Source organism: Ailuropoda melanoleuca, chromosome 1, assembly GCF_002007445.2.
Source record: "Ailuropoda melanoleuca isolate Jingjing chromosome 1, ASM200744v2, whole genome shotgun sequence".
In the NCBI taxonomy this organism is placed as follows: Eukaryota; Metazoa; Chordata; class Mammalia; order Carnivora; family Ursidae; genus Ailuropoda; species Ailuropoda melanoleuca.
In genome coordinates, this window is record NC_048218.1 from 56,243,654 (window position 1) to 56,262,088 (window position 18,435).

General features: G+C 40.6%; 1 long non-coding RNA gene across 1 annotated transcript in view; it reads left to right on the forward strand.

Moving 5' to 3' along the window:
- The first annotated feature begins 242 nt into the window (after positions 1 to 242).
- The window catches only part of LOC117803144, a 30,207-nt gene continuing 12,014 nt past the window's right edge, over positions 243 to 18,435 (forward strand). The window contains exon 1 of the long non-coding RNA XR_004626850.1: positions 243 to 359. This is a non-coding gene — a long non-coding RNA (uncharacterized LOC117803144). The remainder of the gene's footprint in view (positions 360 to 18,435) is intronic.

Here is an 18,435-nt window from a genome sequence, read left to right on the forward strand (position 1 = left end):
CATACAGATGTTCAACTCTTCAAGATAATACCGGAGTATTTTTCAAAGTAGTTGTGCTAATGAGATGAAGATTTGAGAGGTATCATCATGGCAACTATTAGTCATAGGAGCAGATGAGTTTGTCCAGGGAGATAGAGTAAAGCAAGGAAATAAAAGAGGATTGAGGTCTGATTCATAGAAACATGTACATTCAAGTATATGCAGAAGGAAGAGGAGCCAGACAAGGAAACAGAAACGCATGGTCAGAGGGGAGGAAGCACAACTAGGAAAGAAGAGAATCAAGCACTCCGAAAGAGATGAGTTCCTTAAAGACTGGGTAACCAACATCAAAGAATGCTTCAGAGATGAGAAGAATAAAGGTAAAGAAAAGGTCGATCTTTAAGAAAACTGTTTGTGGCTCTGTTAACTGCTGAGGGTTGATGCCAGATTTCAAGAGATTTATGGGTAAATGTGGGGTGGGTGGTAGAGAAAAATACTGCTATTATAAATACCATTTGGGCAAGTTTGACAGTTGAGGAGTAGATGTAGGAAGTTAGAGGAGAAAGCAGAGCTGAAACATGATTTTTAATTTGTAATTTTTTTTAAGGATGGTGAAGACTTGACATGTTTACAGATTCAGAAGTAGAAACCAATGGAGAGGAAGAGATTGAAGAAGTAAGAGGTTCATTGTAGATTTAAGTCCTTTAAGGATTGGGAAAGGATAGAATCTAAAACACAGGTTTATTTTTTTTTTGGCTTTATTTTTTTATTTTTTATTTTTTAATGATTTTTTATTATATTACGTTAGTCACCATACAGTACATCCCCTGTTTCCGATGAACACAGGTTTATTCTTACCAACTCTGTTTCTCTGAGAGAGGAAAAAAATTTTTTTAAAGGTTTTAAAATGCATAAAAAATTATTGCCATCGTGGCAACTAACATTTTTTGAGTGCACCATGTAAAAGATCCTTTCCTAAGCACATATTAACTATCTTATTAATTCTCAGAATATCTCTATGGCATGGGTACTTTTTATCACCTCTATTATAATTTCCATTTTACAGAAGAGGGAATCCAGGCTTAGCGATATGACTAGACCAGGCAAGCTGATTGAGCTCATGTGCTCTGAATTCTTACACACAAGTTGAGAATTAGGAAAGTGGAACAAGCTTATGTGAGATGGCAAAAGCTTAGGGCTGAAGGATCAGAGATGTAAGAGGAATGGAAGAGGCTCGGACTAGGCACCATTGGTAATATGACAAGGAATTGGGGGAAGAGGAAAGAGAAGTAAACATATGGGGCTCCTACTGTGTTTTAGCTTAAGCGCTAGGCCTTTTACATACATTGACTTATTTCAATAGAAATAAATAAAAAGATAACTAAGAAGTAGCAAGGGCCCAGTGGGGATTAGAAAGCACCCAAGTGTAATGAACTATGCAGTCTGGATTTTCTCCAGTATGCTCAAATGCCAGAAGCAGGAATATGAAGACCATGCGGTTGAGCAAGGGTTGGGGATATACATTGTGGAAGCCAAAAGGCAATAGGGTGGATGAGGCCAAAGAGAATCCTTCCTGGCTCATGTAGGGGGCTTCTTGGGGAAAAAGACAAATAAGGTCGTGGAGGCAGATGAACTGAAAGAGGGGGAAGATCAAGGGACTCAAGTTCACAAAGGGGGACAGAGCCAGTTCAGCATTGGCCTGAGTGGGAGAGAGGTGGCAAATGAGAGCTTTAGGCACAGGAACTTTCCCGATTGGGATCTTAGAGATTGAGCAGCTGAGTGCTGAGCTGTTTGTGGTGTGGTCACTGGGATGGGGCTGACAGAGACGAGAATGTAGAAGGCGGCCACTGGGACTGAGAAACCAGAAAGTTGGGCTATACATAACACTTTCCATTTTGTGTTATCTCATAACCTTCATAACCATCGTTGGGGTCGGTGTTACCAGAGACATTACATTGATGACCAACCTGAGGCTCCCCTAACTGGGAAGAAGTGCTGGGATTTGAATTGAATCTTCTGTGCCTGTAACTCCCACTTACCATTCAAGACTCAGTTCATATGTCATCTGTTAAAACTGAGCCAGGTGTCCTTCTGGGATGTCATGAATCTTTCTATTACCTAGTATCAAAGTTGCTCATTTATCTGTCTTTCATTAATATATAGGAAGATGACTATGTCTTTCTTTACTTCCAGTGCCTGGCACCATTTCTGGTCCAGAATGGGCTCAATAAAAGTTTATGCAATTAACGTGTTTGAAAACAGTAGCCTGGGCCCAGAGACATACCAAGCCAGGAGTCTCCATTTCCAACATTTGGACTTAAAGTTTTGATAACTTTGGCTTGAGGGGGGGAAAAAAAGATTCTCTATAAAAATAAGATGAATGTGGTAGAGGCTAATAGAAGGGCAGCCAAGAGAAGCAATGAGGAGGGGGTCTGGAAAGGGGTGGGCTTATCTGGATAGGAATGCATTAATTAATTAATCAAAAGCCCTAGTTTTCTGGGAGGCCACCAGATACAGCTCTAGTTTATCCTACCTCCATCACTCCCCTCCTCACCCTAGCCCAACCCCAAAAGAAAGTAGAAAGGGTATTCCCCCTCCTCGAAACCCCCTCCTCTACCTGCTCACGACAGCCTTGCTTCATTCCATTCTTCACACCAACCTTTCCTTTTGCCCCCCCCAGCTCCTCCCCTCACATGCTTCCCCCTCTGCTACATGTACACACACACACACACACACACACACCCATGTCATTCCATCCCCAGATGAACATCTCTGCTTGCTCTCTCCCTGGCTGTAGCTCCTTGCTTTCCCAGACTGAGAGAAGAGAAAGCCTGTTTTCAGTTAAGCTATGGTCACACAGATGCCTTTTCCATTACTCTTGTTTTTCCTCTTGAAGTGTAACATTTCTAATTAACTCTCCACAGGGGAGGAGGCCCTGTGTTAATCACCCCCACATGAGGGGGGGCAGGGTCCTTGGAGGCCAGCCCCCAGTGGCCTACAGCTGAGCCCTGAACAGGCTGCAACAGGAGCTTCCTTCGCTTTGGGGTGGGGATGGTGACCCTGTGGACACAGTTTGAGGGCATGTCACAGGTTTGCCCACCTCTGTGGCTAAGGTCTGTGAAATGGACACTCTTCCAAGCTCCTTTACTGAGCTTCTGACAGCCTGAAGACACCAAATTAACCTTGTCTGTGTCAGGACATGGAATTTATCTTGGTTTATCTTAGAACCTAGGGGAAGAGTTAGAAAACAAGGACTGTAACTGGACTTGTGAAAAATCAAAAAGATCTCCTCATAGATCTCTACTTTTGTACATACCTCTAAAGCACAATTTCCCCCACAAATTATAGTAGGGTATAACTGAAAATGTTAAGGAGTCCCTTCTGTCCCCTACAGAGTTTATATCACTGCCCATGTGATATGAGAGAATACACAAAGTTGCTTTGAAATCCGGATGCTGAGCAGTTGACTTAGCTCAATCATTAGACCCCATGGATCAGCCACACACACAAGAAATTTAAATTTGGCCCTCAAGAAAATGAAAGACACATTTCATAGATTCTAAAGTTTGGCCACGGTTGTAAAAACTGCAAGTGCTTAGCTTGTGAATGTCAAGCGTTGGTTGTGATAAGTCCTTGGTGTGATTTTTATGAACTACAGTAGGCCAGGAGTTGTTCTGGGAGCTTGGCAGTCTCTGTGAAGCTTGCCAGGTGGGTAATTCCATGATTTTGGGTTAGACCGGGACCACCATCTGTGCAGAGGGCCTGGACTCTGCCTCTCTGCCTAGTTGGCGCTGCGCTTCAGGAATCCTTGATACTGGGTGTCATGGGCTGGAGAGTCACCTGACTGATTCTGGGGCTAGGAAGGGAAATGAAGCAGTACCGCGTCAGCAGCAGGAAGAATGAAAGCAATGGGAAGTGGAGCGTGGGAACAGCAGGCGGGTCGGAGGAATTAGTTTGACTGGAGGGACTGGAGAGTCTTGTCAGATTTGAGGCCCAGAGAACTCTGACAAGTGAAGGACACATGCTGTTTATAATCGTTAGTTAAGTAGGCTTGATTACACCCTAAAAGCTCTGGGGCCCCTTCTCCCAGGCACCTGTGTCCAATTATCTAAGGGCCCATCTACCTAGAAGAGAAGCGGCATCTGGCTCTGATTCCCAGCCTAACTTTTCTCTCTCCTCTTTCTGACGTGATTCTAAAGGAATACAGATGCTGGAGGGGGCGCTGGCTATTGACATAGACCCTCTAGAAATATGTCACTGCGTTCTATTTTATGTCTGCCTGAAGTTGGATCAACAGCCACTTATTCTTCTGTACAGTTCACCCTGCAACAATGTCTATACAACAAGATGCTAATTTTTTCCCAGCTTTATTGAGATATAATTAACATATAACATTGTGTAAGTTTAAAGTGTACAGTGTAGTAGTTTGATATATGTATATATTGTGAAATGATGACCAAGATAAGGTTTGTTAAGGCTATTCATCACCTCACATAGTTACATTTGTGTATATAGTGAGAACTTTTAAGATTTACTCTCTTAGAAGCTTTCAGGTATACGATACAACAGTGTTAACTGTAGTCGCCATGCTGTACATTAGATCCGCAGGACTTACTCGTCTTCTAATTGGTAGTTTGGACCTTTGACCACCTTCACACGTTCCGCCTCCATCATCCCCACCTCCATGCCCAGGCAACCATCAGTCTACTCTGTTTCTGTGAATTCAGTTTTTCAGATTCCCATGTAAGTGAGATTATACACTATTTGTCTTTCTCTGACATATTTCATTCAGCATAATGCCTTTAAGGTTCATCATCCACATTGTCTTAAATGGCGGGATTTCCTTCTTTTTATGGCTGAATGATATTCCAGCATGTATGTGTGTATATCCCATTTTCTCCATTCATCTGTAGACAGACTCAGGGTGCTTCTGTGTCTTGGCTATTGTGAATAATGCTGCTATGAACACAGGCATGCAGATCTCTCTTCAAGATAATGATTTCATTTCCTTCATTTTTTAAAAGATTTTATTCATTTATTTGTGAGAGAGAGAGAGAGAGAGAGCATGAGCAGGGGCAGGGGCAGAAGGAGAAGCAGACTCCCCGCTGAGCAGGGAGGCCCAACATAGGGCTCGATCCCGCACCCTGAGATCATGACCTGAGCCAAAGGCAGCCACTTAACTGACTGAGTCACCCAGGTGCCCCCCCTTTATTTTCTTTCTTTTTTTCTTTTTTCATTTCCTTCAGATATATACCCAGAAGTAGGATTGCTGGATCATTTGGTAGTTCTATTTTTAATTTTTTAAGGAACTTCCATACTGTTTTCCAGAGTGGCTGCACCAATTTATATTCCCACCAACAGTGCACAAGGGTTCCCTTTTCTCCACATCTTCACCAACACTTATTATCTCTTGTCTTTTTGAATAGCCATTCCGACAGGTATGGGGTGATATCTCATTGTGGTTTTGATTTGCATGATTTGATGATTAGTGATGTTGAGTACATTTTCTTGCAACTGTTGGCCATTTGTATATCTTCTTTGGAAAAATGTTCAGGTTCTTTGCCTATTTAAAAAATCAGATTTTTGTTTTTGCTTTTTGTTCTTTTTGGCTATTGAATTGTATGACTTCCTTATACATTTTGGATATTAACCCCTTATCAGATATGTGATTTGGAAATATTCCCTCCCATTCTGTAGGTTGCCTTTTCATTTTGTTGATAGTTTTCTGTCCTGAGTAGAAAGAAGCTCTTGAGTTTGATGTAGTCCCACTTGTTTAATTTGTTTTGGGTACTTGTGCTTTTGGGGTCATATCCAAAAAAAAAATGATTGCTAAGACCAATGTCAAGGAGCTTTTTCTCTCTGTGCTAGGAGTTTTATGGTCTCGGGTCTTATATTTAAGTCTTTAATTCATTTCAGTTAATTTGTGTGAGTGGTATAAAATAAGGGTCCAGTTTCATTCTTTTGTATGTGGATTATTTTAAGGATATAAAGGTGATTTGGGCAACATACAGTGCATATTCATTGTGTTCAGATCACAGGAACAGGCCCTTTGAAACAAAATAGAAAAATAGAGTCTTAGATGTCAGGGTGCAAATTTTCCAAATGAAAAGGCAGAATTCACCCATGTGGAAAATATAATTAGATGCTTAAATATGGAGACTACTTGGGGAGGGGATCTGGATCTTCTTTTGATGTGCTAGTTAGAGAGACGTTCTCTGAAATGATACATTTAAACAAACACCTAAAGAATAAAAAGAGCCCGCCTTGAAAAGAACAGGTAGAAATTCTTTCCAGGAGAGAAGCCAGAATGTGCAAAGTTCCTGAGGTGGAACAAGTTTGTTCAAGGAAGTGAATGATCACTGTGACTAAAGCTTGTTTTCCAAAACAAAATGAGAAAATATTACATATAAAATTTTGTTTACTGCATCTTCACTTAATATAAAAATGCCTTTCCTTTATTTTTTTAAATATGGTTTTAATGACTTCTTCCAGTCTATAAATATAATATAATATGCATAACTATACCCTTCAGAAATGAGTGTTTCTAGCGTTTTGCTTTTACAAATAATGGCAGCATAGGCAGCTTTATACATAAATACATAAATATGCATATATACATAAATATTTGCCCGAACTTTTTACTTTTCTTTAGGAAACATTGCCAACAGCGGCACAACTATTTGGTGGATAAACATTTCAAAACCAAATTTCTCTCCAGAAAGTTGGCCTATGCTACTCTTTCATCAGTAGTATATGGAGTCCATTCCAGAGGCAGTAATAATTTGAGCAGGATTTTAAAATGTTAACTATAAATAGAAATTCCCTATTGTTAACTTTAAATTACTAAGAAATGTTAGGGTAAAAGTTGCTTCAAAATACATACACTTGGGGTACCTGGTAGCTCAGTCGGTTAAGCGTCATGCCTCAGGTCATGATCTCAGGGTCCTGGGTTTGAGCCCCTCATGCCTCACGTAGGGCTCCATGCTCAGGGAGGAGCCTGCTTCTCCCTCTCCCTCTTCACCTACCCCCAGCCCCGCATCATTCATGCGCTCTCTCTCAAATAAATAAATAAATCTTTTTTAAAAACTACATTCAAATATATGTAAAAATCTGTATAATATATAAGTGGTATCTAAAATCAATACATGGCGTTGGGAAAATTGTTTATTTGGAAAAAAAACGATCTCCTTACCTCATACCATATACTGAAATACATTTCATGTGGATTAAAGAGGCAAACGTAAACAAAAAAGGTAGACCATAAAAAAAAACTCTAAGAAAATATACTGTATATTTATATCATAGAGGAGGAAAAGCAAAAAAGCCAAGAAAGAAAACAGAAAGGAAAAAATTAGTGGATCTAATTGCATACAGATTCGAAACTCTTCCATTTCAAAAGTCCCATCAACGTAAGTTCATCCCCTGAGAATAAAATAGATACAGTAGGAGGTTTCTGAACAGAAACAGTTAACATGCAGTGAACGCTTGCCAGGCACCGTCTAAGTACTTAATTTGCTTTTTATCATTTATACCTGCAAGGTGGATGTTATTACTATCAGCCCCTGGCTCAGAGGTGCTGGGGTCAGCAGCAGTAAGTTGGGCTGAATGAGGTGGTTATCAGTCAGACACCTGTCACCTCACCCAGGACGTTTACTGACCTCCAGACTCTGCTTACTCTCCCTTTGCAAAGCTTCTTCGGACCTAAGCCTGGACTGCTTGGCAGTCCCCTGCCCATCGATGGCAGCAGAATAGCACATTGTCATCTCATTTGTCCCAAGGCCAAAGACTGCTGTTTTTTGGACACTGTCCCCCTCTGACTCTCTCTTCTACTATCTAAGCCAATCCAGGAAGTCACCATAGAAAAAGAAAATATTATTAGAGCTTGTATCACAGACCTAGGGATCGTCTCCACTGAGCTGAGACAGAAAACTAATATGTTTATCAAGAAAGATTACACTTGTCTGCAAAGAGTCTCTTTCAGACTGAAGGATAAACAGAGGATGTTGCTGGCTGCCCTCTGGGCTGGGCCCTGCGCTGGCTGTCTGCACAGAGCTGGTGGTATGTGTGTGCTCTGTCCACCTCTGGAGCAAACAGGCTGCTGACTACATCCAGCTTCCAGTCCTGCTCCAGAGAGGCCCAGACTTTCAGCCACAGGCATCTTCCTCCACGTTCTTTTCTTATAGATGATATTCAAGGATGATTAAGGGGATAGAATGAAATGATTTCTCAGAAAAGATTTAAAAGGCTAAATATGTATAGTATAATTAAACAATGACTAACACTGGCCCCTCCGCTCCCTGGGAACTCTGTTGGGCCAAAGCATTGTTTAGGCTGGCCTACAGGCCAATGATCAGGAGACGGCTCACCCCCACGTGGCCTCCATCCATCAGCCGCCTCGTCCCCATTTACTTGTAGAAAGAACACAAACCCAGACCTGGGTTCAAGTCCTGATGCCACTTACTAGTTGTGTGGTCTTTACCAAAATCCTTGACCTAAAACTTGATCCTCAATTTCAGTGTCATTATCTGTAAAATGGAGATGTTTTCTACCTGTTGGAAATGTTTCAAGGATTAGTGATAATAAGGTATTCAATAAATATTTTTAACTTATTTTCAGAATAAAGCTTATCTCCCCAGTTCTATTTTTCCTGACTTCTCTCTGTCCCTTTTTCAGTTTCTTAATAATAAAGAAAATTATCAAAGTAATGAATGTACATGGTTGAAAAAACATGTCATACTAAAGAGACGCTGATTAGGAAGTACCAGTCACTTCTGTCACCCTTTCCAAACCTAGCCTTGCTCTACAGAAGGAACTATTGAATATTTTCTTCTGTTAGTTATTTCCATATCTACAATAATATGCTTATATCACCTTTCTCTTCTTTTTTTGAGTAAAATGTGCACATGGTAAAAAACAAATCTAGAGGTACAAACAGAACCATCCGTGGCTTTTGTGAAAACATCTTCCAGATGTCCTAGTTATTGACCAAGGGTTCCAGGTGCCATGCTCTGAAATCCATATCCATGTACAGAGGCTGCAATTTAAGCATAGTGGGGATACAAAGGCAGGCCCGTTCTTGGGAGAAGTGGGACTCCTTAGAAAGTCAGCTTTCATCCAAGAACTGCCCATCAGCTTTGCTGAAACTTCCTTAGACTGCACCTCGTCTAAGATTTTTCTTGCCCAACCTTCCTTCCTTCACAGACCTGCATCATATCTGCCAGCCCCCTCAGGCTCCCTCCACATTTTCCCTCACAGGTGTTCCCTAATAAATCTCTTGCACATCTAATCCTATCTCGGCATCTGCTCCTCAGAGGACCTAAATTAACATAGTGGTACTAGAAGTGATCCAAGAATAGGGTCAGTAAATAGGATTCTGAGGCTGACTCCTTCAATGACCAGTGGGCAAGAGGACACCATCATAAGTGACATGTGTGGCACAGATGACCACACAGTGGTGGTCCATTCACTGAAGATTTCACAGGATGTGAAAATGTCTCCATGTGGAGAGATAACATGGCAGGTGGGATGGGTCAAGTATTTGAAAAACCTTGGGGTTTCAAAGTGTCTACAAAGACAGTGGATCTCATTACTACAAAGATGCGTTGACATCCTGCAGAGGGCTAATGAGAAATGGGGCCATTAGTAAGCAGGTAAGGACAATGTGAGAGGCCTCTTTGGTAGCTTACGAAGATACAGCTAAGAGTAGAATGAACAAAGGCCAAATCTCAAAGTTGCAGAGCTCCAGCAACATTTGAGTCCTCAGCCAGGGCAGGTCTGCTGCGCTAAAACCTGGGCCCTTGCTGGAAAATACTAGGATCCTGAAACATAATATGGGATCATCAAGACACATGTCCCTGAAGGTTTTGATTCTACAACAACTACTCCCTTAGACCTTCAGAGTTTGCAGAGGTAGCTCACTTTTTAGAGATAGCACTTCCCCTGTGCTGGAAGATGCTACAGAGGTCTGCCTCCTGGAATGCACACCCCATCAAGAGCTGCCCCCCAACTCCTTTCCTGGATGATAAGCCAATAACTAGGGTTAAATCCTAGAGTTAGTCATGATCTCTTGCTAAGTTCCTGACCTGAACCCATTTTAAGATCTAGAACCCACAAAGTCATGAAATGTGACGTAGCAAGTATGTACTGTGAACATTTCCTTCATCCTTCCCCCAAAGGGATCTATGGCCATTTATTCTGGTGACTGTACACTGAAGAAAGGGGGATACCCAGATATTTGGAGGACTATTGGATATAGGGTCTGAGTGGACGTTGATACCTGGAGACCCAAAGTATCATCATGCCCCTCTACCCACATTAGAATGGGAACCAAGTAATAAAGGAGTCCTGGCTAAAGTCTGGCTCAGGGTATGCCCACTGGGTCTCTGGATACAACAAGGGGTCATTTCCTCAGTGTCCAAGTGTATAGTTGGAAATGATAGGATTGCAATTGGAGTAACCCCCTCATGGAGTCCTTAGCCTATTGAGTTATTATAGTGAAGAAAGCCAAATGGAAACCTCTGAAATTTCCCCCAACCACCACCAATTCCAGGCCAAGATAGTAAATCAAACCAATGTTGTATCCCAAGGAGGGAGTGTGGCAGAAATTATTGCCAACTTTGAAGACCAAAGGACACAGAAATGGTAGTCCCCCATCGTATCTCCATTTAACTCACCAGTCAGTCGGACCCCGGCAGAAACCAGTGGATCCTGATAAGTGACTATGGACTACTGCAAGGACAACCAAGTAGTAGCCCCAACTGCAACTGCTGTGGCAGACCTGGTATCTTTACTAGAACAGATTGACGTGGCCACAACAAAGTACATGGTATATGGCCATTGATCAGGTGACTCAGAAACAGTTGGTATTCATGTGAAATAAACAGCAATATTCATTTACAGTTTGCCTTAGAGCTATGTTCACTCTCCTGCCTCTATCATAATATAGTCCAAAGACATCTAGAACTACCAGGCCATCTCAAAGGATATCACACTTTCCATGCATGACCATGCTGATTGCGCAGGAAGAGCAACGTGGCTAGTTCACTGGAGGTCTTGGTAAAACTCGTGCTCTAGAATATAGAAGAGACACCCTGTGAAGATTCAAGGATCTACTATTTCTGGAAAGTTTTTAGGGATCCAGTGATTAAGGATGTGCTGGGGAAAGGCTTCCAAAGTAAAAGACAGATTGCTGCACCTAACATCCCCTAGCACAAGGGACCCTCATTGGAAAATACTGCCCACTGCCTGATAGGCCTCTCTGGGTTCTAGCAGTAACTCACTCCACTGTCGCAGTGTATTTGCTGGAGGACACAGAAGTCTGTCTTCTCTGAGTAAGACTCAGAGCAGAAAAGGGCTTTGCAGCAGGTCCAGGCTGTAGTACAGGCAGCCCTGCCTCTTGTGCCGAATGATCTAAAAGACTGTGGTGTTCATGGTGGGAAGACTTCCTGTTATGGCAAATAAAAAATTAGATCGCTTATGTCATCCACCACTTCCCTGTTTATTTCCATTGTAAATAATACTTGTATGTATAGTTCTGTCACCTGCTGACTGTGTTTTTTTGACTCCCTACTTTGAAAATAGGATATTACCTTTTTCCATTTTCCATCTCCCAGCTTCTGTCCCCTGTCCTTTAACTTTTGCATTGTCAACGTTGGTAACATTTATATTCTGTCTTCAACCAAAATTGTCTTCTATCCATTATATGTAGACTGACCCTAAAAATTTAAAATCAAAAAACTATATTAACAGTATTATGGCTATGTAATAATTATTCATTACTGCTGTAGTGTTTTTGTCTGCTTTGGGCATTAGGATAATGCTGACCTCATAGAATGTATTTGGAAGTTTTCCTTCCTCTTCTATTTTTTGGAATAGTTTGAGGAGAATAGCTGTTAACTCGTCTTTAAACATTTGGTAGTATTCACCCATGAATCCATCTGGTCCTGGACTTTTGTTTTTTTGTAATATTTTTATTACTGATTCAATTTCATTACTAGTAATTGGTCTATTCAGATTTTCTGTTTCTTCAGGATTCAGTTTTGGAAGATTGTATGTTTCTAGGAATTTATCAATTTTTCTAGGTTGTCCAGTTTGTTAGTGTATTATTTTTCCTAGTATTCTCTTATCCTCTTTTGTATTTCTGGTGTCAGTTGTTACTTTTATTTCATTTCTGATTTTACTTATTTGGGTCCTTTCTCTTCTTTTCTTGATGAATTGGGTAAAGGTTTATTAATTTTGTTGATCTTTTCAAAGAACCACCTCTTGATTTCATTGATTGTGTGTGTGTGTGTGTGTGTGTGTGTGTGTGTAGGTGTATGCATCCATATCATTTATTTCTGCTCTGATCTATATTATTTCCTTCCTTCTACTCACCTTGGGCTTTGTTCTTATTTTTCTAGTTCCTTTAGATGTAAGGTTAAATTGTTTATTCAAGCTTTTTCTTGTTTCTTGGGGTTAGCCTGTGATGTTAGATATTTCTCTCTGTTCTCTCACTGCATCCCAAAGATTTTGGACAATTATGTTTTCATTTTCATTGTCTCCATGTTTGTTTGTTTTCATTTCTTCTTTGATTTCTTTGTTTACCTGTTGGTTGTTCAGTAGCATGTTGTTTAGCCTCTACGTGTTTGTGTTTTTTCCAGTTTTTTTCTTGTGATTGATTTTTAGTTTCATATCATTGTGGTCAGGAAATATGCATGATATGATTTTAGTCTTCTTAAATTTATCGAGACTTGTTTTGTGGCCTAATATGTGATCTATCTTGGAGAATGTTCCACGTGCACTTGAAAAGAATGTGTATACTGTTGTTTTTGAATGGAATGTTTTGTATATATCTTGTAAGTCTATCTGGTCTAATGTGTCATTCAAAGACACTGTTTCCTTGTTGATTTTCTGCCTGGATGATCTCTCCATTGATATAAGTGAGGTGTTGAAGTCCCCTACTATTGCTGTACTACTATCAATTTCTCCCTTTATGTCTGGTAATATTTCCTTTATGCATTTTGGTGCTCCAATGTTGGGTGAATAGACATTCACAATTGTTTTATCCTGTTGTTGGGTTGGTCCCTCTGTCATTATGTAATGCCTTTTTTTTTTTTTTTTGGTCTCTTGTTACAGTCTTTGTTGTAAAGTCTATTTTGTCTGATATAAAGTATTGTCTCCCCGGCTTTTTTTTTTTTTCCACTTCATTTACATGGAATATCTTTTTCCATCTCTTCACTTTCAGTCTATGTGTTTCTTTAGGTCTGAAGTGAGGCTCTTGTAGGCAGCATATAAATGGGTCTTGTTTTTTAATCTATTCCATCACCCTATGTTTTTTTTTTTTTAAGATTTTATTTGTTTATTCGATAGAGATAGAGACAGCCAGCGAGAGAGGGAACACAAGCAGGGGTAGTGGGAGAGGAAGAAGCAGGCTCACAGCAGAGGAGCCTGATGTGGGGCTCGATCCCAGAACGCTGGGATCAAGCCCTGAGCGTGAAGGCAGACGCTTAAACGCTGTGCCACCCAGGCGNAGCCCTGAGCGTGAAGGCAGACGCTTAAACGCTGTGCCACCCAGGCGCCCCACACCCTATGTTTTTTGATTGGCACATTTAGACCATTTATATTTATTTATTTATTTATTTATTTTTGATTTTTTTTATTATATATGTTAATCACCATACAGTACATCCCCGGATTCTGATGTAAAGTTTGATGCTTCATTAGTTGCGTATAACACCCAGTGCACAATGCAATACGTGCCCTCCTTAATACCCATCACCAGCCTATCCCATTCCCCCACCCCCTCCCCTCTGAAGTCTTCAGTTTGTTTCTCATAGTCCATAGTCTCTCATGTTTCATTCCCCCTTCTGATTACCCCCCTTTTCTTTATCCCTTTCTTCCCCTACCGATCATCCTAGTTCTTATGTTCCATAGATGAGAGAAATCATATGATAATTGTCTTTCTCTGCTTGACTTATTTCACTTAGCATTATCTCCTCCAGTGCCGTCCATGTTGCAGCAAATGTTGAGAATTCGTTCTTTCTGATAGCTGAGTAATATTCCATTGTATATATGGACCACAGCTTCTTAATCCAGTCATCTGTTGAAGGGCATCTCGGCTCCTTCCATGATTTGGCTATTGTGGACAATGCAGCTATGAACATTGGGGTGCATATGGCCCTTCTCTTTACTACGTCTGTATCTTTGGGGTAAACACCCAGTAGTGCAATGGCTGGGTCATAGGGTAGTTCAATTTTTAACTTTTTAAGGGACCTCCACACTGTTTTCCAGAGTGGCTGTACCAACTTGCATTCCCACCAACAATGTAGGAGGGATCCCCTTTCTCCACATCCTCTCCAACAATTGTTGTTTCTTGCCTTGTCTATCTTTGCCATTCTAACTGGCGTAAGGTGGTATCTCAGTGTGGTTTTGATTTGAATTTCCCTGATGGCTAATGATTTTGAACATTTTTTCATGTGTCTGTTAGCCATTTGTATGTCTTCATTGGAAAAGTGTCTGTTCATATCTTCTGCCCATTTTATGATTTGTTTATTTGTTTCTCGTGTATTGAGTTTGAGAAGTTCTTTGTAGATCTTGGATACCAGTCCTTTATCTGTGGTGTCCTTTGCAAATATATTCTCCCATTCCGTGGGCTGTCTCTTAGTTTTTTTGACTGTTTCCTTGGCTGTGCAGAAGCTCTTTATCCTGATAAAGTCCCATAAGTTCATTTTATCTTTTATTTCTCTTGCCTTTGGAGATGTGTCGTGAAAAAGGTTGCTCTGGCCGATGTCATAGAAGTTGTTGCCTATGTTCTCCTCTAGAATTTTGATGGATTCCTGTCTCACATTGAGGTCTTTCATCCATTTGGAGTTTATTTTTGTGTATGGTGTGAGAGAGTGGTCAAGTTTCATTCTTTTGCATGTAGCTGTCCAATTTTCCCAGCACCATTTATTGAAGAGACTGTCTTTTTTCCACCGGATGTTTTTTCCTGCTTTATCAAAGATTAGTTGCCCAAAGAGCCGAGGGTCCATTTCTGGGTTCTCTATTCTGTTCCATTGGTCGATGTGTCTGTTTTTGTGCCAGTACCATGCTGTCTTTGTGATCACAGCTTTGTAGTACAGCTCGAAATCCGGCATTGTGATGCCCCCAGCTTTGTTTTTCCTTTTCAACAGTTCCTTGGAGATTCGGGGCCTTTTCTGGTTCCATACAAATTTAAGGACTATTTGTTCCAGTTCTTTGAAAAATGTCCTCGGTATTTTGATCGGGATAGCATTGAAAGTGTAGATTGCTCTGGGTAGTATGGACATTTTAACTATGTTAATTCTTCCAATCCATGAGCATGGAATATTTTTCCATCTTTTTATGTCTTCCTCAATATCTTTCAAAAGTGATCTATAGTTTCTAGCATATAGGTCCTTTACGTCTCTGGTTAAGTTAATTCCAAGGTAACGCATGGTTTTTGGTGTTATTGTAAATGGGATGGATTCCCTAATTTCTCTTTCTTCAGTCTCGTTATTCGTGTATAGAAATGCAACTGATTTCTGGGCATTGATTTTGTATCCTGCCACCTTACTGAATTGTTCTATAACTTCTAATAGTTTGGGAGTGGATTCCTTTGGGTTTTCCATATAGAGTATCATGTCATCTGCAAAGAGAGACAGTTTGACTTCTTCTTTGCCGATTTGGATACCTTTGATCCCTTTTTGTCTTCTGATTGCTGTTGCAAGGACTTCTAGTACTATGTTGAATAATAGTGGCGAGAGTGGGCATCCTTGTCGTGTTCCTGATCTTAAGGGAAAGGCTTCCAGCTTTTCCCCATTGAGAATAATGCTTGCAGTAGGCTTTTCATAGATGGCTTTTATGAGATTGAGAAATGTACCCTCTATTCCTACACTCTGAAGGGTTTTAATCAGGAAAGGATGCTGTATTTTGTCAAATGCTTTTTCTGCATCAATTGAGAGGATCATATGGTTCTTGAGTCTTTTCTTGTTGATATGATGTATCACATTGATTGATTTGCGAGTGTTGAACCATGCTTGCATCCCAGGTATGAATCCCACTTGGTCATGATGGATAATCCTTTTAATGTACTGTTGGATTCTATTAGCAAGGATCTTGTTGAGGATTTTGGCATCCATATTCATTAGAGAAATCGGTCTGTAATTCTCCTTTTTGAGGGGGTCTTTGCCTGGTTTGGGGATCAAGGTAATATTAGCCTCATAGAATGAGTTTGGTAGCTTTCCTTCTGTTTCTATTTTTTGAAATAGCTTTAGGAGAATAGGTATTATTTCTTCTTTGAATGTTTGGTAGAATTCCCCAGGAAAACCGTCTGGGCCTGGAGTTTTATTATTTGGAAGGTTGTTTATCACTGACTCAATTTCTTCATAGTTAATTGGCCTATTTAAGAAATCTATTTCTTCCTGTTTCAGTCTTGGTAGTTTATAGGTTTCCAGGAAGGCCTCCATCTCTTCCAGATTGTTTAGTTTTTTGGCATATAGCTGTTGATAAAAGTTTCTAATAATCCTTGCAATTTCAATGGTGCTGGTCGTGACCTCTCCCTTTTCAGTCATAATTTTAATAATCTCAGTCCTTTCTCTTTGTTTTTGGACAAGTTTTGCCAGTGGTCTATCAATTTTATGGATTCTCTCAAAGAACCAGCTTCTAGTCCTGTTGATCTGCTCTACTGTGGTTCTGGTCTCTAATTCATTGATTTCTGCTCTAATCTTGGTCAACTCCTTCCTTGTCAGTGGGTTAGGCCTGTCCCTCTGTTGCTGTTCCAGTTTCTTGAGGTGAGAATATAGAAACTGCATTTTAGATTTTTCTATTCTTTTGAGTGAGGCTTGGATGGCTATGTATTTCCCCCTTAGGACTGCCTTTGCAGTATCCCATAGGTTTTGGACCGTTGTGTATTCATTCTCGTTGGTCTCCATAAATTGTTTAATTTGTTTTTTGATTTCCTGGTTTATCGAGTCATTCTTGAGCAGGATGGTTCTTAGCCTCCAAGTGTTTGAGTTTCTTCCAGGTTTTTCCTTGTGGTTGAGTTCCAATTTCAGAGCGTTGTGGTCTGAGAATATGCAGGGGATAATTTCAATCTTTTGGTATTGGCTGAGACCTGTTTTGTGTCCCAGAGCATGATCTATTCTTGAGAATGTTCCATGGGCATTTGAATAGAATGAGTATTCTTTGGTTCTGGGGTGTAGTGTTCTATATATATCTATGAGGTCCAACTCGTCGAGTATGGCATTCAAAGCCTTTGATTCTTTGCTTAGTTTTTGCCAGGGTGTTCTGTCTATTTCTGATAGTGGGGTGTTGAGGTCCCCTACTATTACTGTGTTCTTATCTATATGTCTCTTTATTTTGGTTAAGAGTTGGCTTGTGTATCTTGCTGCTCCCCTGTTGGGGGCATATATATTAATAATTGTCATATCCACTTGTTGAATACTTCCTTTAAGAATAATATAGTGCCCTTCTGTATCTCTCTCTATGGCCTCTAGTTTAAAATCCAGTCTATCTGATATGAGAATTGCTACTCCAGCTTTCTTTTGAGGTCCATTTGCGTGGAAGATGGTACTCCATCCCCTTACTCTAAGTCTGAATGCATCTTTGGGTTCAAAATGAGTCTCTTGTAGACAGCAAATGGATGGGTCATGTCTTTTTATCCAATCTGCAACCCTGTGGCGTTTTATGGGAGAGTTTAAGCCATTTAGATTGATAGAGATTATTGACAGATATGATTTTAATGATGCCATTTCTCTTTAAAGTCTTTGTATCGGTTGTGACTTGCTGCTCTGTATCACTCTTGGGGCCTTTTTACCTTTATAGAGCCCCCCTTAATATCTCCTGTAGGGCTGGTTTCGTGGTTACGAAATTGGTTAATGATTGGCGATTTTGGAACGTCTTTATTTCTCCATCAATTCTGAATGACAGCTTTGCTGGATAAAGGATCCTTGGCTGCATGTTTTTCTCTGAAAGAGCTTTAAAAATGCCCCCCCAAGCCTTTCTCTCATTCCAGGTCTCTGTAGACAGGTCTGACGTAATCCTGATACCTTTGCCTTGGTACGTGAGAAATTTCTTTGCCCTGGCCGCTTTCAATACTGTATCCTTGGATCTAATATTTGCGAATTGCACTATGACATGCCGTGGCGTAGGTTTGTCCTGGTTGAGCTTGGATGGGGTCCTCTCTGCCTCTTGGACACGAATGCTTGTTTCCCTTGCTAGATTAGGGAAGTTTTCAGCTACAATTTGTTCAAATATCTCTTCTAGACCTCTGTTTTTCTCCACCCCTTCAGGGATGCCGATGATTCTGACATTGGATCGTTTCATAGAGTCAGTAATCTCCCGTAATCTACATTCGTGGGCGTGGATTTTTTTAAGACCAGCTTCTATTTTCGTTTTTTCTTCTACTAACCCATCCTCCAATTCGCTAACGCGTTCCTCTGCCTCGGTGACCCTGGCCGTCAGAGCCTCTAGTTTTGACTG